This window comes from Puma concolor, chromosome D4 (assembly GCF_028749965.1).
Source record: "Puma concolor isolate L17-30 chromosome D4, mPumCon1.1.hap2, whole genome shotgun sequence".
Lineage (NCBI taxonomy): Eukaryota > Metazoa > Chordata > Mammalia > Carnivora > Felidae > Puma > Puma concolor.
In genome coordinates, this window is record NC_141679.1 from 88,897,216 (window position 1) to 88,917,158 (window position 19,943).

The following is a 19,943-nucleotide window of genomic DNA, read 5'->3' on the forward strand; positions in this document are numbered from 1 at the left end:
TCTTAGAGATTTTTTTCTTTTTAATGTTTTTTATTTATCTTGAGAGAGAGAAGGAGCATGAGTCGGGGAGGGGCAGGGAGAGACGGAGAGAGAGGATCTCTAGCGGGGCTCGATTTCACACGAGATCGTGACCTGAGCCGAAATCAAAACTTGGGACGCTGGGGGCGCCTGGATGGCTCAGTCGGTCGGGCCACCGACTCTTGGTTTTGGCTCAGGTCATGATCTCGCTGTTCGTGAGTTTGAGCCCCACGTCGGGCTCCACGCTGGCAGTGCGGAGCCTGCTTGGGATCTCTCTCTCCCTCTGTCTCTCTGCCCATTCCCTGGTCACTCTCTGTCTCTCTCGAAATAAATAAAACTTAAAAAAAAAAACGTCAGACGCATAACCGACTGAGCCACCCAGGTGCCCCAGTGTTTTCTTTCTTTCTTTTTTAGTGTTTTTTAAATTTATTTTTGAGACAGAGAGAGACAGAGCACGAGCAGGGGAGGGGCAGAGAGAGAGGGAGACACAGAATCGGAAGCAGGCTCCGGGCTCCGAGCCATCAGCACAGAGCCCGACGCGGGGCTCGAACCCACGGACCGCGAGATCGTGACCCGAGCCGGAGTCGGACGCTCCGCCGACTGAGCCACCCAGGCGCCCCTCCGATGTTTCATTTCATTAACATAAAAAGAAGCCAAACGTATTTTAGGCTGGACGGAAAAGAGGACTAAATCGAGATGTTATTCGGAATCACCATTTGGTATCACTGCCAGGCTACCCACCATTATTATCCAGTAGCTGGCGACCCGAGGCAGCTCCACTGTTGGGGGCAAGACGGGTCGGACCACTACCACCAGGATCGAGCCAGATGGCTGGATGGCCTGGGCTGAAGTCACAGCATGGATCCAGTGAGGCTCCTGGCTGCAAATTCACCCATCTTCAAACTACCTCAGCCGCTGACTTAGTATCACAGATAAAACTGGGGCACCAGGCTGGCTCAGTTGGTGGCGCGTGCGACTCTTGATCTCCGAGTGGTGAGTTCGAGTCCCACCGTAGGCATAGAGGTTACTCAAAAAAAAAAAAAAATCCTAAAAAAATATACTGCGGATCAAGTGACAACCTACACATTTAAAGACCTGGGTTCTCTGGCCTCTGTCCATCCTCTTTCACCTGATTACAAAAATTTGCTTGCTGCAAATGATTCCGATTTACAGAACTCCGTGGTTTAGAAGTAAAAGTCCCTGCACATTCAAACCCTCGGACAATCGCTGGGAACATGACAACCCGGAATCCTTCATTTGTGAACTGCGCTAACTACTGAGAGGAGGTAAGACAGCCTGGGGCAAGTCACTGGAAAGTTCCAGAAGCACAGCTGCAGTGCTTCTAAATGACACCAGCACATTACAACGGCCCCCAATCGACAGCTGGCAAAGCCGTTCACCATATTCTCAGAGTGGCAAAGAGCCCTAAGCACTAGACACGCTTCCTTTGGACCCGGCTGGGTTCATGAGAAGTACACGCACTGTGGCAGCAAACGAGGGAGGAAGAGGCCACTGAATACTCTGACCTATTTGCCGGGTATTTTCGAGATGCGTAAAAACAGCAACCAGTCGAGAATCCCTGAAAACTTTCACTGTTACACTGGATGTCTCTAGGATTTGTCTGTGATTAGGAGGCGAACTCATGCTCCCTAGTCCTTGACTTAGCAATTCTACTTCTGGGAAGTCCTCCTAATGAAATTCTTTTATCCATTCATTCATTCATTCATTCAGTTATCTCCACACCCAATGTGGGGCTCAAACTCATGACCTTGACTAAGGTCAAGGGTCGCAGGCTACACTGGCTGAGACAGCCAAGAGCCCACTGCCCTGCCAATGAAATCACTTTAAATGTCCACAAGTGATGTTCATCACAGTACTATTTACGCTAGGCGATAATTTGAAGCAAATGCTCAGTCATGTGATTGGTTAAATATATGTCATATCCTTGATGGACTAAAGTGTAGCCTGCTTAAAAAAAAAAAAAAAAGTAAGAGCACTTAATGATTCAGAAAAGTGAAAGCTGTATGTGATGTAAACAAAATGTTAAGGTTTCCAAACAGCATTTACAGCATACTTTGGTGATTGTAAAAATAAAACATTAATAATTAACAGTGATCACTTCTGAAAAGAGTGATTAAGAAATATTTTATTTTGCCGAAAAGATTAAAGAAACACATTCTAATGGTGAATTCCAGAAACTTAAAGATGGAAGAGGTATGGCTTGCCTTTGAGAGAAAGAAAGAAAGAAAGAAAGAAAGAAAGAAAGAAAGAAAGAAAGAAAAAGAAAGAGGAAAGGAAAGGAAAGGAAAGGAAAGGAAAGGAAAGGAAAGGAAAGGAAAGGAAAGCTCTAAAAAGATAACGTAGTAGGAAGGATACTAACAAAGGAAGAGATGAAATTTTTCTGTCTGGAGCAGTGTATGATAAATGGCATTGGTTAAATTTCCCAGCAAACTGTTGCATCGAGAATACGTTTTCAAGTTCAAGACTAAGCATGCATTTAAAAATTCCTATTCAGACAGAGGGCTGGGAGTTTTTGTTGGAGACTTCCAGGCCGGGGACTTGCCAAAACAATGAGTCTGTCTTTGATAAATTATAAAGGCAGCTAAAATACAAAACAGAGAAAAACTTCAAAATAAGTTAACCAAAGAAATATGCTTGAAATATTTCAGCAATTTCCTGATTCTTTTTTAACAGTCTTACAACTTCTAGCCCCAGTGTATTAGAAGTTACTTTGGTCCATAGTCACTGAAATAGAAGGAGAGAACACAGAAAAGATAGCAAATGAGACCAGCATCTCAATCCCACATGGGCCATTCAGTTGCTAAACAGTTTTAAGAAAAGGCCTTCTGTTCCCCTATACCCTGGTTGCCTTATTTGAAAAGTAGAATTGGAAATATCTATTTACCAAAGGTGAGTGACCATTTCTGCTGAAAGGGAAGCCAATGCTGATAGCGTTCATCTTGATGTTGGCACAGGCCCAAGGTAGGCTAGTGAAACATTCGGCATGAGCCCCGAGATCTTGTTAAAATATAAATCATGGTCTCCAAGACTCGACCCCCTTCTCTTCCCTTGTTTCTAAGGCATTGTCATTGGCAAGAAACTTGCGTTTTCAGCTGTGGCAGGGTGGAAATTGACTACCTCTTTCTCTTCTCTCTCTCCCCTTAATAAATAATCTCACCCCAGAATATGACACTCACAAGGTCTCACATGAGTACAGCTGAAGATGACAGCCCGGATTCTAGAAAGTTAATGCCCAAATGACCTTTCTTTATGGCTGTGGGGTTCCTGTGAAGAACAAAAATACTAAAAGCCCTTTTAATGCAGTTCTAGAAAAGATCGGTTCCTCAGAAGAGGACAAAAATTAGTCACGTTACATACCCCAGGGAAAGAATTAAATACATGCATCCTGTTCTGAAGAAATCTGATGTATTTGGCGGTAGGTTAGCAGCTGTTTGTCCTTAGTACCGAGTGACAACAGACGTCTAACCAGTAAGGTTTAATACTAAAAAGTTGTCATGTGGTATTCAGCATATACGCTCAATTCGTTCAAGATGTAAGACCACAGGTTTGTTTTTTATTTTAATCTCGGTGTTCATTTTTTCTGCTTTTCTTTAAGTTGGGTGACACCTAACAAAACTTCTCTAGTGACAGAGAAGACAGCTAGGAAGTTGTTAAGGTCTTTGGCTACGGGGTGGAGTGGAGGAAGTGTGTCCTCTGAGAAACAAAAATCTTAAACTTGTATATATTATACAGATGGTACAAGAACTCCCGACCCAAGTAATTAACATAAAAATTGGTCCCAGGTTGTCTGGAAGAAACCGATATAAAACCTTGCTGGGTTTCACCTAATCCTGCTTTTATGGGATTCTCAGAGAAAAAACCATCCCTATTGAAGACATGTTCATATAAAAAAGACCATAATAATCACAAATGCACAAGGAAATAAACCACCATGAGAGGTGATACAATAGAGAGGAAAATTATCAGCATCAGAACTTGAGGTAAAAGAACAATTTGGAAGAAAATATAAAACAGGAATATTTAAAGTAAAGAAATAAAAGAAGCAATAGAACTCAGAAGAAAATAGTAAGACATTATAAAAATGAAGCATATATGAAAAAGAACCAAATAGAACTTCTGGAAATAAAAAAATACAGTCACTGAAATTTGAAAACTTAACAGATGAGTTAAATAATAGAATAACTGAAGAGAATTCATGAAGTAGCTGAGAAAGTTACACAAAAGGTAATATACAGAGATAAAGAAAGGGAAGGAATGGAAACGAAGTTAGAAGGCACGGGGAATAGGATGAGGAGTTTCACACACATCTACGAGGAGACCCAGAACCAACAATTTGAGAGAATGAAACCCAGGCAACATTTGAAGAGCTAGTACCTGAAAGCTTTTCCTACATTGACAAAAGGAACAAACCCCCAATTGAACCCCAAGCAGAAAAATTAGAAATAGAAAGTATGTACTCTGAAATATCATAGCGATGCTACAGAACTCCAAAGGCAAAGATACAGTCTTAACAACTAGGGAAGGAAAGTCAAATATCTACAAAGGAATTCAATTAAGTAGACAGCCAATTTCCCAAGAGGAATGATCAAAGATAAAACACACTGGGATGATATTTTCAAAATGTTTAGAGAAAATAATTGTCAGCTGAGAATTCTATACCTAGCTAAACTATCACGGTAGAATGAGGGCAAAATAAAGACTTCAGACAAATAAAGAAGGAAGTACTGCTCACAAACCCTCAAGGAAGAAAAGTAGAACAACCTATCATCCGGGAAGGAGGAAATTTAACCCAGAAAGGAATAATATGCAAGAAGTAACAACACTGGGCCTGCCTGGTAATGTGTCTACAGCGGTGAGGATGGACGGTGAACTTCCAGGTGTCTGCCTCCTGGTCCAGTACAATCCCCGCCTCTCCTCCTTGGCTCCCTGATACTGAGGCCTCATGTCAATTGCTATTAGTCACCTTACCCCAACTCACTATTACCTGCCAGTTCTGTAGGTGAGAGCAGTGGTTAACAGTAAAGAGCTCATTCAACATAATCCAATAGTAAAGTCATAGGGTCCACAGACAAGAACTGAATTTGAGGCATGGACACTCACTTCGGTCTTGGCTGTACCATATCCAGCAGGGCCACTTCCAGCTAATGATAATTCAACATCTTACAGCCTTACCCTGTTTATCCAGAAAGGGACAAAAGAATTCTAGAGAGGATCAGAACCCTTTTAGAAAATATAAAGCACTTTTCCAGCGTGAGTTTTTTGAGAAGTAGGTTCAATAGCATTTCATCGGGGTCACATTCATTCTGCCATTTGGCTTTTAACATTCTTCATCATCTGTTCTCATGCCATCCCTCCAGGAGACCCTAACTCAGTCCCCTGCCCCACCAGGCAGCCCAACCTGAGCAGCATGTTCCCTCAGAGCCCTGGATGCGGCACTTTCCACTCTGTTGACCTCTGCCTGCTTCATCTTTTCAATTTCTACACATCCTTCATGTTCAGGCCCCAATTCCAGCCTCAGGCCTATCTCAACAACCTGTCATCTCCACGGAGCTTTCACAGATGCAGAATCCTAGTATCTGAACTCCTCGTATTTGCTGCTCACAGGACCCGGTGATTTTCCACACGATGTCTCTCATAAAACATTTTTTAAATGCTCTTATTTATGAAAGACAGAGAGAGACAGAGTGTGAGTAAGAGAGAGGCGAGAGAAGGAGGGAGACACAGAATCTGAAGCAGGCTCCGGGCTCTGAGCTGTCAGCAGAGCCTGACACGGGGCTCGAACTCACGAACTGTGAGATCATGACCTGCGCCAAAGTCGCATGCTTAACCGACTGAGCCACCCAGGTACCCCTCTCATAAACCATTTTTTTAAACTGCTATTGTTATTATCTTCACCAGGCAGTTTGGCATGTAACCTATGATACTCTATCTTATTCTCCAACTGACTCGAGTTTTCCTCGTCTCTCCATTTCATCGTTATCGGCTAACCAAAGCCCTCACGAAAGGCACCCTATTGCAATCCTCTTGATGGGCTATTTGTTCAATAAGTGTTCTTACAGAATGCCTAGATGCCTAGAATGTTCTAAATATACTCAAGTGATTCACAGTAGGTCGAAGGAGTAAGAACGGAGGAGGAAGGAGCCAGAAGTAACCAAAAGAGAGGGACACAAACAGACAAAATACAGATGATGACAAGTGTCGGCCACTTAACCGTGGTCCAAAAGCAGGCCTCTCCTTTATGCAGATCACATAGCGCTGAAACCTCACAACAAGCCCTTGAGGTGCACAATGTTATCCTTATTTCACAGAACAGGAAACGCACTCAGACAGGAAGCAAACCGTCTTGTGCCATCCCATTAATGAGTGGTAGAAACAAGATCCAAAGATTAAGAACAAGCTCTTGCCCCAGCTAGCCCCCTCACTCTCAGTGAAAATGAAAATATTTCCTTAGATGAGCTGCCATATGGAAGCCTAAGTGAATATCATTTTTATGTATTTAATTCATTTTTGTATAGGCATATTCGTATGTTCATAAAATATGAATATATTCATATTTTAAAAAAATATTTTTATTTTTTATTTTTGAGACAGAGAGAGACAGAGCATGAGCAGGGGAGGGGCAGAGAGAGAGGGAGACACAGAATCCAAAGCAGGCTCCAGGCTCTGAGCCATCAGCACAGAGCCCGACGCGGGGCTCGAGCTCACGGACCGTGAGATCAAGACCTGAGCCGAAGTCGGACCCCCAACCGAGCCACCCAGCCGCCCCAATATTCATATCATTTCTATTCAATTCATCTTAATCTTCAGGTCTGGGGCATGGGGATGACCTATTTATTATCTTACTGGGCTCTATTGCTATTTTGCAGATCATTTTGCAAACGTGGAGGTTGGTCAATGGTTATCTTTTAGGAACATTAAAACAAGGCTAAGACAGTCTCATGTCAAAATGAAAAAATGCATACTGGAAATATTTCACTGAAGAGGCTTTCGGAAGTATTTCATCTCTATGTAAATTCACTTTTGGTATCACCTCCACCCCCACCATTCCTGATACTCTTGAGATTTTGACATTTTGACTTCCTTGGGGTTTACTGGATGTTTATTTAACCAAACTCCATTGTTTAGCATAAAAACCACTTACGCCAAAAACAAATAAGTGAAAATTAAGACTCACAATATAGGGACAGTAGCAATTGCTAAGCAAATGAACTAAAAGTTGGAGCTGGCAAACCCAATTTGGCAATAAATTTCATATTTAAAAAAAAAATAAAAAAAATTAAAGTTGGAGCTGAATGCAATTTAAAGAGCACTTCTGTAAAACATTTAACTGTAGTAAATAATTGCATGTTTCAACATTCCTATCACAAATTCACTAAATTTAAAAAAAAATTTTTTTAATGTTTATGTATTTTTGAGACAGAGAGAACACGATCGGGGGAGGGGCAGAGAGAGAGGGAGACACAGAATCTGAAGCAGGCTCCAGGCTCTGAGTGGTCAGCACAGAGCCCGATGTGGGGCTCGAACCCACGAACCGCGAGATCATGACCTGAGCCGAAGTCGGACACTTAACCAACTCAGCCAGCCAGGCACCCCCACAAATTCATTTTTAATGGTAAAACTAACACTGAGTGTCACAACCTTTAAAAAAACCCACAAAACTCATCTAACTAATATTCGCTTACGACACAGATCAAAGTTATGCCCTGTTTCCAGACATAAATACATTTACTCCACATCTAATAATTGGAGAACATTTCCATTAAATTCCATTTCCCATGTTAAGTGTCAAAAGAGGAAAACATATCCATTATTACCCAGGACAAATATTAAGAATCAAAACAACCGAAACCATTCAGAATGTTCACTTAATACGGGCACCCCGAGAGACAACGTATACGCAGAATATAAACTCTACAGATAGATACGTGAACAAGACAATAACAAAAGCGTTCCCTCTCGAATCTTTGATTTGAACACTGATCCATTTATAAAGGAACAGAGCAACAATACCCATTTTCGGAAGTCTCTTTTTAATCGTACACATTTTTTTCCCTCGTTGTAAATAAAAAAGCATTTCCAACCAAAGGATCGAGCTGCCGTTGCAAAATGTATTTCCTGCATTCATACTAACCGCTTCCTCTTTCAAAAAAAAAATGTTTTTTGTTGTTTTCTAAGCTGTTACAGTGAACAGTTCCTTCAGATAACCAGTCAGACGTTTTATATGAAACAAATTTGGGAGAAGCACTAAAGATATTACCATGTTCCGTAAAGATGTCAAACCTCAGCGTTAGAGCGAGGGCAGCGAAAACATTTGACAAGTACAACTCCTTATACGTCCAGTGACTAAAGCAGTCATCTTGCAAGAGACTGTTTCCCCAAATGGTAAAAAAATTTAACAGTGCTACTCGGCTGGCTTCGGTTAGAGAAGAAGTGAGCCTACCGTGCCTGTGCGTTTCGGAGTCCTCAACTGAAGAAAACTTCCCAACTGCTCAACTCCTTTTCTCTTATTGAGATAATTACCACACTGAAAATCATTCACAGCAAATCCTTTCCTTCTTGCGTAAAGTTAGCACAGATTCTTTACTATAGTTTTATTTTGCTCTTCAAAACATCCGATTAGGTAACGCAGGACACATTGAAAAAAAAAAAAAAAAAAAAAAGAGCGCGTGTATATTTTATCGTAAACTAGAAATGTGAAGTCTTATCACATACTTCTCGAATTTTTTTTTTTGTGAATGTTTCTTTATTTTTGAGAGAGAGAGAGGAGACAGAGTGCGCGCCGGGGAGGGAGAGGGAAAGAGAGAGAGAGACACACAGAATCTGAAGCAGGCTCCAGGCTCAGAGTTGTCAGCACAGAGCCCGACGCGGGGCTCGAACTCACGAACTGACAGATCATGACCCGAGCCGAAGTCGGACGCTTAACCGACTGAGCCACCCAGGTTGACTCTATCACCTACTTCTTAAAATTCTACCTTCATTCATAAATGGCTCAGAAGTTCCTATTCTACTTCACGCTAGGAACCTCCCTAAAGAATCTAAAAGCTACGAATGTTCAAAGCCAAATACTTTTAGAAGCTGTAGTAACTGCACATAAACAGAATGCTAACTCCCTGAGTAACTAACACGTTCTTCTAAGCGCTGATGGTCAGGATCTGAATGTAATTTAACTTTTAAAACGTTTCCTCGAGTCAGGTTCTATAACAACACTCATGAGCAAGCCCAGTAATGAAGCCTCCTGCATTGTCTAGAGAATTCTTCTGGTTAATTAAGACTCAGAATTGCAATGAACTTGAATAAAGAAGCCCCATTAACAGTTTCAGGGCACACAACTGCCCGTAAAAATGCAGACTCTGGCAGCAAAAAGAATCACCCGAGATAAATGAAACAAGAGCTGTGAGAAAGGGAGAAACTGACACCAGCGTTTAGAAAACATAACTTGAAATTCACTAACAATTCATAACCACTAACTGTGCAGTTTTTTGTTAAACAATATCCTATTTTGCATTTAGAAATTATGTAAGCGCCAACAGTCACAAGGCAAGGGCGAATTAGAGAAAGGGAATTATTCATTGCCCGACATGGATGAACTCCGTGTAATGCATGCGTTTAGAAAACACTGTTCTCTCTGTTCCGGAATATTAGTTCACATTCCATTCATTTTGATAACCTTTTCCTTTTTCCTCCTAACACCACACTAACCATGGGCAGCTCCATCAGAAGGCAGAGATTAGGCACTGCTCCTCGCCCAACTGGGTCCAGTATGTCGTTCTTCCAAAGCAGACCGACGGACAAAACCTGACTGTAAAGCCTTTTGTCACCAAAATGCCACTGAAGAGCCCGTTAGAGGGCAAACGGGAAAATTCACAATACGGAGAGCTGAATCCCGGGAGGAAAGTGAAAGCCAAGCTCCTTAACGTCAAGGATTGTGTGCTGGCGTGTGGGTGTCTCGGGGTGCCGCCCCCACACCTCCCCAGCACGCAGTCGGTGGGTCGTGGGTGAGGGAACGAGGGGGCGAATCATTCCAAAGGATCACGCCTTAGGAATTCTTCAACACGTTCAACGCTTTTTGAAAATCAGACTAGGACCGTGAAATCACGATTCCATTACAATTCCCTGAAATTAAAACAAAGCCAAACAAACAAACAAAATAGGTAACTCATTGGGGGGGGGTGGGAGGGGGGTGGGGGGAGGCCTGTGAAAAGAGAAATAGGCAATGTTCAGAATTTAGTTGGATAAAAAGCTGTACCGAGCAGGGGTGCCTGGCTGACTCCATCAGGCGAGCACGCAACTCTTGATCTCAGGGTTGTGAGTTCGAGTCCCATACTGGGCATGGAGATTACTTAAATAAATAAATAAACTTAAAAAAAAAAAAATGGTCCACAACACTCCTCGTCAAGGAAATGCAAACACAAAAGGAAACCACTACCAGATTCCACTCTCCCGCTCATCCAGAAGTCTTTCTATTTCAAGACCGAGAGCACCTCTTGTGGGTACGGATGAAGAGCAGCCCGCGGAGGGGCATCCGTGGGCACGGCCACCTCGTCAAGCTCTTTGACAGCATGCCAGAGGCAGGTACCCAAGTATGACTCACGATGTCACACCCAGGTCTACGCCCAAGAAAAGCGAGAGATCGTGGCCACCAAAGATACGTCTAGAGAGGTTCGTGGTAGCTTCCTTCTTAATGTAGCCTCACTACGGAGACAACCCAGATGCCCCCGAACACGAGAAGGGATACACACTGGGGGCTGTCCTCACACAGAATATCACATGGCGACTGAGAAAGGGCAACTCAAATGACCACCACATGCAACAAAAATATGAGGGTCAGAAACACAAAGTTGAGTCAGAGAAGCCAGACAGAAGGATATATGTTGCATACCTTGTACGAAGTACAGAAGCAGGTTAAACCAACGTATGATAGGGGTCAGAACGATAGTTACCTTTGGGACGGGGGAGTGTTCAAGGGAGCCTGTGGGGTTCTAGAGACGTCCCCATCTTAGCTGGCAGTGCATGGTTTCCTATAGACGTAAAAACTCACTGAGTTGTCCACTTGAGATGTGGCCACTTTATTGTATCTAAATTCACCTCAATAAAAAACTAATTTATTTCTAAAGTAAGCTCTATGCCCAACACGGGGCTTGAACTCACAACCCTGAGATCAAGACGTGCATGCCCTGCCAAGGGAGCCAGCCGGGCGCCCCAATAAAAACCCATTGTGAACGTTCTAGAACACGTATCAAGTGGCAAGAGTGACCACCTCTCATGAGGGCCTGGGAAGGGGGCAGAATACCTTTCGCCTTACTCTCAGTGTATCTTAATTATTATTACTATTGTTTTACCAGAGAATCCTACATTTGAGTGAGGCATTGTGGGTTTGATTTTTCCATGTTCCCTTGTAGCCCTCTGACTTCTCAATATTACAAAAGAGACAGTAGGGACTATATTTTCCACCTTAAAAAAGAGGTGCTTCAACTTAAGCGCATGGGTCACGAGCCACAGGGCGACCTATTCTAACATATATCGGTTCTTTTACCAACCCGGATCAGCGAATTCCTAATCACTAGAACTCATGTTAAGTCTTCAAGTTCAAAACCTCCTGAGCGCTGCATCTTGGCAAAGGAGAGGAGACCGCGACCTTCCTTGAGCTTCATCACCAACAAAAGCCATTCCATTGAGCGATTTCCTTCCCCCATCATTCCTCAGAGGAACAAGGCATCCTCACACATCCAAATATATTCCCCTGCCCAGAGATAAAACTACCAGGGGTGTTTTTTTTATTTGTAATGTCTATTTGATACATATAAATGCATTTCTAGTTAGACTGGGCGCCTCGAGGACAACACAGAGCTTCTTGTAAGCAAATTACTAAATATCTGCCCACATGCTGACACTGACCACAAAGCACAAGGCTACTGATGCCCCACACAGACTTGGACAGATTTAGGTGACCTGAACACAGCGCATGCGAAAACCATGGGACGTTTTATTTTTCAAAAAAAAAAAAAAAAAAAAAAAGACGACGACGACGAAATTCAGGCTCATCATACCCAGATCCTAAGTCATCTAGAAGATGCATGTACCTAGAGTTCACGTCACCTGTTATCATCAAACACAGACGCCATGTGCAGAAAGAAGTCCCTTCTGCTTCTACTGGGGAGGGTACCCTCTCTGTAAACACGGTGCTATCATTCCAAATGTCGCAGAACTGATCGCCGCACGAGGGAGGGTGAGTTATTTCTAACACAATTGGATAACTGAATCATGGGCGGAAACCGGGGGGAGAGACATTTATATCAGATTCAAAGACCGTCAGAAGTCACAATGGGAAATTACATTACGCAGCGACAAGAAGTGAAACATTACTTCCTTTCAGCTTGATACTGACAAGAGGCTTCGCTGGTGACAAAGGAGAGCAGATCGCTGTGTATTTGGGGAAATCAGTGTTCCAAGTCCCCCTCTTGGGCAAAATGACACGATTTCCAATATTTCGACACTGCTCTATCTGCTTCAGGTTTGTGATGCTAAAATCATTTATCAGATCCTCGGAGAGGAGGTAAATGGGACTTGCATAAAAATAGCAAAATGGTGTCTTCAGGATAAGAAAAAACAGTATGCCCTTGGAAATATTAAGACAGTCAAGGAGAACAATTCAATTTGGCCAGGACCTGCCAGAAAGTCCTAAAGCCGTAACTGGCCCCAGGAACTGCACTGTTCATAGCTAACTGGGGTCTGACTTGAGGGCGAAAAGCAAAGAAAACAATCACCCTGGAAATTTCTGAGCCACAGAAAGGGCCAGAACTCATACAGCATGTGTGGACCTCAACCCCCAAGTTGAGATTAATGCAGTCCTGGCTGGGGAGTGACCTCAGGGAACGCCAGCTCATCCTGGAGAACCCACTTTAAAGCTAGGCCATACACTGGGAATGCAAGCTGGTGCAGCCACGCTGGAAAACAGTATGGAGGTTCCTCAAAAAACTAAAAAGAGAACTGCCCTACGACACAGCAATTACACTACTAGGCATTTATCCAAGGGATACAGGTGTGCTGTTTCGAAGGGACGCATGCACCCCCATGTTTATAGCAGCACTCTCGACAATAGCCAAAGGATGGAAAGAGCCCGAATGTCCATCGATGGATGAATGGATAAAGATGTGGTCTATATAGACAATGGAGCATTACTCGGCAATCAAAAAGAATGAAATCTTGCCTTTCGCAACTGCGTGGATGAAACAGGAGGGTATTCTGCTAAGTGAAATTAGTCAGAGAAAGACAAAAATCAGATGACTTTACTCATATCAGGCCTTTAAGAGACAAAACAGATGAACATAAGGGAAGGGAAACAAAAATAATACAGAAAAGGGAGGGGGACAAAACAGAAGAGACTCATAAATATGGAGAACAAACTGAGGGTGATGGGAGGGGTTGTGGAAGGGGGGATGGGCAAAATGGGGAAGGGGCACTAAGGAATCTACTCCTGAAATCATTGTTGCACTAGATGCTAACTAATTTGGATGTAAATTAAAAAAATTTTTCTTTAATATTTATTTATTTATTTATTTATTTATTTATTTATTTAGGACAGAGAGACAGAGCATGAGCAGGGGAGGGGCAGAGAGAGAGAGGGAGACACAGAATTCCAAGCAGGCTCCAGGCTCTGAGCTGTCAGCACAGAGCCCGACGCGGGGCTCAAACTCACAGACCGTGAGATCATGACCTGAGGCGAAGTCGGGTGCTCAAGTGACTGAGCCACCCAGGCGCCCCAATTTGGATGAAAATTTAAAAAAAAAAAAAAAAAAAAAAGAAAAGAAAAGAAAAAAAAGCTAGGCCATGGATAAAATTCCAAGGAACACACATTCAAAATCAAACAGTCTATTCTACACCTCCCATGTTTTTCTGCTGTGATTTATACCTTTTTATGGGACTGAAGTACAGGGCAATGATGCGAGGATAACATAAAAGCCTACGTGCAGTTTTTCACAGCACATTAATATCTACTGGGAAGATATTTCCGCCTATGTGAAAATAATGGATAACTACCGAAAGCTATCTGGTGGATCAGATTTTTCAGTCTGATGAAAGGCATCTCATCAGAAGTGAATGTTCCCAGGGGCGCCTGGGTGGCTCAGTTGGTTGAGATCTGACTTCAGCTCAGGTCACGATCTCACGGTTCGTGGGTTCAAGCCCCACGTCGGGCTCTGTGCTGACAGCTCAGAGCCTGGAACCTGCTTTGGATTCTGTGTCTCCCTCTCTTTCTCTCTCTCCCCCTCCCCTGCTCACACTCTGCCTCCCTTTCTCTCAACTCTGGATAATAAAACATTAAAAGAAAAAAAAAAGAAGTGAATGCTGCCCAAAACTATATCTCTGGAGGTCCTACTACCCTTAAGGACCTGCATCATGAAGGACAAGGGCTGTGATCCTCGGTGCAGATGCCTAGTTTTACTAAAGTTGTTCTTCTGTTGGAGCTCTGGGTACCAAGTTCTCTTCACTGTTGAGAGATCAGTTTCCAGGCCTATTTTCCCCCAGAAGCCCTGTCTGTTGTTTTTAGCAGTATTTTTGCAGAACGTAAGGTTCGCGGCGATGCGTTTATGGCATTATAGAAGACATGTGTGTATCACAAAAATACACAAGGAAACAAGTCACCGTGAGCAAGTGAGCAGAAACAGCAAACTGAAGCATCAGGCCCGCAAAGAGTAGACGCTGAAATTAATCAAAAAGAGAATATAAAATTCGTACATTTCCTATGTCTCAAGAAGTAACATATGATGTGAAAGTGTGACAACGTCACCAGAAAATAACAAAATGTCTCTACAGATTTTAAATAGAGCCTGAAGGAACGTCTGGAAAGTAAAATTAACACCTGAACTTAGAGAACTTAGAGAACCCGCAGACTAGACACAGCGTAAGAGAGAATTCGTGAAATGAAAGTCATACCTGAAGGAATTCCACGGGACACAGAAGAGACAGAGAGACAGAGATGAGAAATACAAATACACTTTCACAGGCAAAGAGGATACAAAGTAGAAGTTTTAACTTGCACCTCATCATCAGAGTTCCAGAAGAAATAGAAGAAAGACGGATAGGCATGTGTGGGAAAACTCCAATCTGGAGCCAATAAATTCAGTGAATCAGAAGCAAGATAGGAAAGAAATTCACAGCTAGATGTGTTATAGTGAAATGTCAGTGAAGAACTTAGACCAAAAATATCTCCATAGTCAGCAAGAAGAACAGACATGATCTTCAAAGGGTTAACAGTTACACGGACTTCTCATCCCTTGTGACTTCTCAACACAAATGAGAGCCAGGAGATGGCAGAATTAGGTTCCTCCAGGTACAATCACCCTGGGATTGTATACATGGAGAAATCATCTTTCAGAGATGAGAGGGAAGTGAAGTCCATTCCAATCAAACGAACACTGAGATTTTATTGCAATGAATCTTGGCTAATGGCACTTCTAAAGGATGTCCTTTGGAATTAAGAAGGAATTAAGATCCCCGATACAAAAAGGAATAGTGAACAAAGAAAGTGGAAAGCATACTTATAGGACTGTATAAAATTACCAAAGCCCAGCTTGTGTAATTGAACCCCAAATACTCACAAATAAATGGCAACAAGGGAGCTGGTTTAGTTAAAGGGTTGTGTGAGAAAACATCACTGGGGCGCCTGGGTGGCTCAGTCGGTTAAGCGTCCGACTTCGGCTCAGGTCACGATCTCGTGGTCTGTGAGTTCGAGCCCCGCGTCGGGCTCTGTGCTGACGGCTCGGAGCCTGGAGCCTGCTTCCAATTCTGAGTCTCCCTCTCTCTCTTCCCCTCCCCTGCTCACACTCTGTCTCTCTCTCTCTCTCCTTCAAAAATAAATAAACATTAAAAAAAAATTTTTTTTTAAAGAAAAAAGAGAAAACATCACTAAAGATTCCGATATACTTTGTAGTTCAGGCTGAATACGTCTGTTCAAATGTCTAGGCTAACCAATAAAAGCATAGGAAGAGAATACAGGAGATCTCCAAAATGGCCCAGGGGAAAGACCGAATGAGGAAAATAAAACAAAAACAAAAATTTCAAAGCACGAGAAGGCAAGAAACAAAGAGAGTCAAGGCAAGAGGTAAGGGAACATAGAGAAAGCGAGACAAAGAGAAAACAAAATGAGATGATACACATGAATCCAAACGCTCCAGGGGAAAGATAAGGACCATCAGAGTGGATTCAAAAGAAATCTCGCCGTGCCCCCCATGGCTAACCAAAAGAGCTAGCATAGATCAGGCAATACAGACTTTAAGGCATAAAGCATCACGGCAGAAAGAAATTCACCACACATGGATGAAAACTTAAAACACACTGAAGGTACTGCAATTCTAAAATTTATTTATTTTTTAAAGGTTTTCTTTTTTTAATTTATTTAATTTCTTTTTTTTTTTTTTTTTAGTTTTTTTTTTTTAAGTTTATTTATTTTGAGAAAGAGAGAGAGGGCAGGGGAGGGGAAGAGAGAGAGGAGAGAGAATCCCAAGCAGGCTCCATGCTGTCAGCCCAGCGCTGACGTGGGGCTCGAACTCACCGACGTGAGATCAAGATCTGAGCCAACACCAAGAGTCGGACGCTTAACCAACTGAGCCACCCAGGTGCCCAAATTTAATTTCTTTAAGTAATCTCTATGCCCAACATGGGGCTCAAACTCCCGTCCCCAAGTCAGAGTCGCACGCTCTACTGACTAAGCCAGCCGGGCGCTCCTAAAATTTATTTTTTCCTAAGGTAACTTCACGGTACAAGAAAAAAAAGTAAGAGTAAATGACAAATCTTCCACCATTATGATCTGCCATAAATGGCTTTGAGTCCCTTGTACATACGAACACTGTTAGTATTCCCATGAATCCTGTTCTTCTGTGTTCCCATTTTACAGACAAGAAAAGTAAGGCACAAAGAAGTAACATATCTCCCACAAAGAAATGATACAACCAATGGCAACAAGAATCGTTCACCATGGGAGGATTTGCATATCAGCAAGTTAGATCTAATGCAAATAGGTAGGGATGGAAAATACATATTCTTTTCATTTATTTATAGAACACTGATAAAAACTGACCATGTGCTGGGGCATAAAACAAGTCTCAAATAAACCAAAGATTCAAACTCAGAGTTTCCAGAACGATGATGCAATTAAATTACAGAAATCAATATCAAAGATACTGAACTTACCGAAGAGAAGTTTAACTACGTCATACAGTGGGAAATTTTAAAATAGGCTTCCAAATAAATCATAGGAGAGATTCAATAATAGTAAAGGAAATGAAAAGTATCTGGAAATGAACAATAATGATACTTCATATCAAAATCTGTGGGTTACACACAAAATCATATGTAAATGGGAAATGTATTACTTAAATGCTCATATTAGAAAAGAAGAAAGGGGTGCCTGGGTGGCTCAGTCGGTTGAGCGTCTGACTTTGGCTCAGGTCATGATCTCGTGGTTTGTGAGTTCGAGCCCTGTGTTGGGCTCTGTGCTGACAGCTCGGAGCCTGGAGCCTGCTTCGGAGTCTGTGTCTCCCTCTCTCTCTGCCCCCTTCCTGTTTGTGTGCTCTCTTTCAAAAACAAAAATAAAAACAAACAAACCAAATAAACACACATTTTAAAAAAACGAAAAAAAAAAGAAAAGATGAAAGACTGTAATGACATAAAGAACCAAAGAAAGAAATTTCTGGAAGGGGAGGAGAATAAATCCAAAGACACTGACAGAAGAGGAAGAAGAAAAAGAAAAAGAAACTAGATGAAATAGAAACTACAAATAGACAAAGAAAGCTCCATGACGATCGATTTCGGGTTCTTGGAAAATGCGAATAAAAATGATCTGGAATGCTGGTCCTCCAAAAAAAAAAACCCAGAGATATAAATAAACAATTTTAGGAGTAAATAAGGGGGCACAACAGCACAGACAGCAAAACTAAGGTGAGAGAATATTATGGGCAACTTTAAGCCAATAAATTTAAGGGGCGCCTGGGGCTCAGTCGGTTGAGTGTCCAACTTCGGCTCAGGTCATGATCTCGCCGTTCGCGGGTTCCAGCCCCGCGTCGGGCTCTGTGCTGACAGCTCGGAGCCTGGAGCCTGCTTCGGATTCTGTGTCTCCCTCTCTCTCTGCCCCTCCCTCGCTCGTGCTCTGTCTCTACCTCTCGATAATAAATAAACATAAAAAAAATTTTTTAAGCCAATAAATTTGAAAATTCAGGATGAAGTGGATATAGGTCTAGAAAAACACAATCTGCCAGTACCGACCAAAGGGGAAGCAGACGATGAAGGAATTGACTCTGTAGTTAGAGACTTCCCACAGTGAAGTATTACGAAACGTTCAAGAAACATTAATTTCAACTTCCATGGATTATTTCAGAAAATAGAAAAACAAACCGGCAACATGCTCATAAAGCAAACTAGGACGGACGGGAAAGGAAAATTATAGATCCATTTCAATGGAAACAGATGCAAAACTCTTAGGTAAAATATTTACAAAACCAATTCAGCTAACGTATTAAAAAAAAACAAACCCAAAACATCATCACCTAGTTGGGTTCGTCACAAGAATGCTAATTTGGCTCAATATAAGAAAACTGACTCAGCTCAGTTAGCCTGATAAAGTGTATATATTAAAATCATGCTTAATGGAGAATTATTTGAAGTACTCTCTTCACACTCAAGAATCGAGATAAAGAAGTCCACAATAATTGCTTTTACCAGCATAACGGCGCTCATGACCAACAGAGCAAGATGAGAAAAATAAATAAAAGGCATAAGGGTTGAAAAAGAAATAAAGCTGTCATTATTTGCTGGTGATAGGCCTGTCTCTACACACACACACACACACACACACACACGCACGCACGCACGCACACTCCAAAGTAGAAATACAAAGAGAATTTAGCAAGGCATCTGGCTCGATGTTCTACATAGTCCATGTGAATTAACAACATCACGCCGAACGAAAAAACAATCAAGAATGAAGGAAATAAATGAAAATATGATTTTTGTTTATATAATGGTGAAAAAGAAGCAAAATTATAAATATACTCTTCGGAGATACATACACCCGTGGCAAAGCTGGGACAATTAGCAAGGAGGTGATTAACACCGAATTAAGGATAAAGGGCACCTCTAGGGTGAGGATCAGGGGCATGAAGTTAGGGATAGACTTCAAAGGCATCAATAAGATTGTATTTCTTTTTTTTTTTTATCTGTATTTATTTTTGAGAGAGACAGACACAGAGCGGGAGCAGGGGAGGGGCAGAGAGAGAGAGGGAGACACAGAACCTGAAGCAGGCTCCAGGCTGTCAGCACAGAGCCCGATGCGGGGCTCGAACTCACGGACCGTGAGATCATGACCTGAGCCGAAGTCAGACGCCTAACCGACTGAGCCACCCAGGCGCCCGTCAAGTATTTTTGTAATAAGCAAAGATAGCTTTTATGCTAAGAAAAGGCCGTAAGAGAAATTCCTTTTTTATTAATTTTTTTTTATGTTTTTTATTTTTGAGAGAGAGACAGACAGACAGAGTGCAAGCGGGGGAGGGGCAGAGAGAGAGGGAGACACAGAATCGGAAGCAGGATCCGGACTCGGAGCTGTAGGCACAGAACCCGACGGGGGGGGCTCAAACTCACGAGCCGTGAGATCATGACCTGAGCCGAAGTCGGACGCTTAACCCACTGAGCCGCCCAGGCGCCCCCATAAAAGTAATTGTCTTTTAAGAAGGTCTTTAAATGAGTAAAATTCACTCTGATTTAACATTTAGGCTAACAAAACATTTGATAAAGAAGGGGCATGTCTTTGCGAGGTATGCTACCCCTATACTGGCGTACCTCATTTAGCCCCCAAACGATTTCAACGGAGTCCCATTGTAAACAGTTTGGGGAGCTGGCTATTTAATAGGAATTTA

The 19,943-nt window shown here is 42.4% G+C and overlaps 1 protein-coding gene across 19 annotated transcripts in view; it reads right to left on the reverse strand.

Moving 5' to 3' along the window:
- The window catches only part of FNBP1 (formin binding protein 1), a 144,911-nt gene that overhangs the window by 42,114 nt on the left and 82,854 nt on the right, over positions 1-19,943 (reverse strand). The gene's annotated exons all lie outside the window — the stretch shown is intronic.